The sequence below is a fragment of the Bufo bufo genome, chromosome 8 (genome assembly GCF_905171765.1).
Source record: "Bufo bufo chromosome 8, aBufBuf1.1, whole genome shotgun sequence".
Taxonomy (NCBI): domain Eukaryota; kingdom Metazoa; phylum Chordata; class Amphibia; order Anura; family Bufonidae; genus Bufo; species Bufo bufo.
In genome coordinates, this window is record NC_053396.1 from 110,913,864 (window position 1) to 110,917,880 (window position 4,017).

A 4,017-nucleotide genomic window follows, 5' to 3' on the forward strand; every position below is an offset into this window, starting at 1 on the left:
GTTTTCATATATTTAGTGTATTGTCCTGCGCTGTTAGGCTGCACACATGTCAAAAGTTCCTAGATCTTTCCAAGAAAGTCAATCCATTGCTACAATCATATAAAAAAATGTGTCCTTTTGGAAAAAAAAAAGTTGACTTTAAATATTCTTCCTCTTGTTTTTGTTAAAAATTATTTTAGAAGACCAATGTTCTTGCTGGAACTGACTCATGCATGGTACTGAACTATCTTATACAGAACTTTTATACGTTAACATGGCAGGATGAAGAGAACTCAAGGGATTAATTATGAAGAACTGGCAACATAATCCGTGCATACCACCTGTCATTAGCTTCATTATCTCGAAATATCACTAGTAATAATTGCCCAGAATAAACTTGTTTAAGTCTGTGCAGCAGTGTTTTTGCTTGTTATAATCAGTTATATCACAGGATTAAAAAAAACTGTGATGTCAGAGCTTTACGATTTTGAGATTTTATAACAATACTATTATTATTACTACTATTAATATTAATAGCAATCATCACCATCTTTATATAGCACCAACATATTCTACAGAACTGTAGAATTACGAGGATACAAACAAAAATAAGGCATTACAGAGTAACAAACTACTGGAGAATTCAAACAAGAGGAGTGAGTACCATGCTCACAGGAGCTTACAATCTGTGAGGAAATTGGGGTAGCACACAAGGTAAAAAATGCTTCTGCCCTATAAAAAATTGGGCAGTACATATAAAGCTGCATGAGACAGAACACAGCCAGTATCGGTGTATGGGTAAAGATGAGCTGCATTAGGGTGAAAGGTGTGTGGGGCATACAGTTGAATGGAGGGATCGGGTTCTGAGGAATACTGTAGAAAGGGAGAGGGGTAACTAGAGAAGGAAATTAGGAAGAAATGTTATTGACCTGTGTGATAATATCTGCTCCAAGGTAGACTGTATTTATCTGTTGTGTGATTTTATATAAGTGAGTTAATTAAAATAAAATACATTTTATGTCCTAAACCTCAATGTGTAATATGGTCCTCAGCCAGAATTACAGATATGATCACAGAGGTCCTCTGCCTCTCTAGTAGCGTATATTCTCTGTAATGTAATTTTATGAGTGTGTCCTATGTCTACTATAATTTTATACTGAATCTTATGATAACGGAATCCTTACAGTGCGAAGAAGAGCATAAAGCAAAGTGCACACAAGTCTTCCCAAAATATAAAGTAGCATTACAAAAAGAGAAAAAACATGGATCACACATCCACAAGCTCTGCATTGTGGTTGCATTTGTTGTTGTGATGCTGTGCTGGTGGGTCCCACTGCCTGCTGGTCGGTGCTGCAGGCTCTGTAGTCGCCATGTGGTGCTGCTCCAAATTAGGCGCCCAATTGCAGAGGTAACCTTAGCGTGGTGAGTGGGCCTATGCATTTTGATCAAAACATATATTAATGCCTTGTAAACAGTATGTAGATCAGGGCTTGGTATACTATTATTTATGCTGATAAGTAATATGAATTGTGCTGAGAAGCAATAATAGATGATTGCATAGCAGGGAAATGTGCGATCCGTGTTATTTTCTTTTTTTTTTTTAATTTTCCCAGTGTCTGTCTCTTTCCTATGACATCAGCACTCCTCTCATTCGCCCCAGGTGTTTTTAATTAACAAGAGACTGCATAAGGGTTAATAAATTCCTACTAGGTTTCAGTAGGTGGTAAGGTGAGCTTTTGACATCTGTTCACATGGTGTGATGCTGCGCGGTTGCATTGTTGCTGTGGAGCTGTGCTGGTGGGGCCCAGTGCCAGGGTAGTTTTGTCTAGCAGCAGGAGTGTTGTTGGAGTGCTGGGTCCCACTGCCTGCTAGTGCGGTGCTGTAACCTCTGTGGTCACCACGTGGTGCCGCGCCAAATTAGAGTAGGTATTCTCTTGTAGAGGTAACCTTGGCATGGTGAGTGAGCCTATGCATTTTGATCAAAATGTATACTAATGCATCTTGTATGTACCGTATATAGATCAGGGCTTGGTATATTATTTATGCTGAGAAGATATGAATTGTGCTGAGAAGCAATAATAGATCAATGCACAGCATGGGGATATGCGATCCATGCTTTTTCTAGCCACAGACAAACTGCAATGTACGCGTAAGGTTATGATAATTCACTATGCTGCTGCAGGGGAGCACAGTCTAAACACCACCTAAAGACATGACACGTGCCCTCTCTGGGTACACAGACCAGAAGTAGAGAACCTAGGCGCCATAAGGTACAGTAACTGTATATGTTCTTCATATATGTAACATTTTACATACCTGTACACAGGGGCGTCTCAAAAGATTCAGGGACCAAGCCCTAATGAATATGGCCCAATTCTCTAAGTTGACCCTCCCCCCCGCATACCGCATTTTACTGTACTTGCTATACAGCAGCATATACCTCTCACATCCAGTGCCTCCCAGGTGACGTCTCCTCTTCTCCATTCAGTCCGGACAATTTCTTTCAGCCGCACCTCATCTCTGTAGAGTGTGACACAAAGCCATCTTAGCTTCCTCACTTTTCTATCATCAACCCCCAAGCTCGAATTTCCAACAGTGTCATCCTGCTGCTCGCTGTGCTCCCCAATACCCCCAAATACTATCCTGAAGAAATAATAGCGCCATACAGATAGTCCCCCCCATAGTTGTAGTGCTCCTCAAAGTCCCACTAATAGTAATTCCTTTCTAGAATGCCCTCCTTAGTACTACAGACCCCTACAGTGCCCCCAACAGTGCCCCAAACAGTGATAATGCTCCCCAAGAGTGCCTCCCTTAGTAGAAAAGCCCTCCAGTATTAATAATGCCCTCACAAAGCCCCCAGTTGACATAAGGCCCCCTATTGTTCCCCCAGTGGAAATAAAGCTCTGTTCAGACCCCTCAGTAGTAATAAGGCCCCCTTAGTGCTCTTAATAGAAATAAGGCAGATCTATAAGTCACTCCTATAGATCCCCCAGTAGTAATAAAAATGCTGAATGTCCCCTGTATTTAAAATGCCCTCCTACAGTGCCCTCAGTATTTATATTGCCCCCTACTGTTACAATGCTCACCCTGAAGTGTCCCCAGTATTTATAATGCCCCCTGCAGTGCCCCCTGTAGTTATATTCCTCCCTTTAGTGTCCTCAGAAATTATAATTCCTCAGTCCCTATTATTTCTCTCCCTTCACCATTGAGTCCTACGTAAATAACATCACTTCACCCCACTCCAAATACAGTCCCATGTAAATAACATCCCTCCCTTCAGCCCTAAGATACAGTCCCAGTTAATTCTGAATACAGTAGTCTGGGACCTCCTTATACTAAATAATATAAAACTTAACTTTTACTTAATTAATTAAAATGTCTAACATTGATACAGAAAGTGCTAAAAATATTCAGTAGTCCAGGTACAGTAAAGGGTCAGATAGCTCTGGCTGGGTACAGCCAAGTGTGTCTCAAATAAATCAGTCGCAGTTTTTAAGTGGAAAGACAGCTTATATCACTATTTACCTAGGTAAAAAAATCATCCAGCACTTGTGGGATAGTTGCTCCAACTTTATTGACAAGAATGTGAATCACATACAGTGTACCCCTCTGCACATTACCACCCCTTCAGTTTAGGCGTTTCGACCACTACTTGGTCTTAATCATATTAAGACCAAGTAGTGGTCATAACGCGTAAACTGAAGGGGTTCTAATGTGCAGAGGGGTACACTGTATGTGATTCACATTCTTGTCAATAAAGTTGGAGCAACTATCCCACAAGTGCTGGACCATCGCCCTTTTTTTTTCACTGTGGACACGAAACTTACCTGGTTCGATCCATGCACGAGGAATTCAACATACAGGGTGAGCTGGATTTGTCGTTATTTACCTAGGTACTCTGACCCAATAGATACTAGTCTTATCAGTGGGTAGCACGTCAAATGGCTGTTGTCAGAGCACCCGTTTTGAAAAGAGTGACCCCCAGCCTGCTCGAACCTTGGACCTGTGCTAGATTACCCTATTGCTTACTAGTCTCTC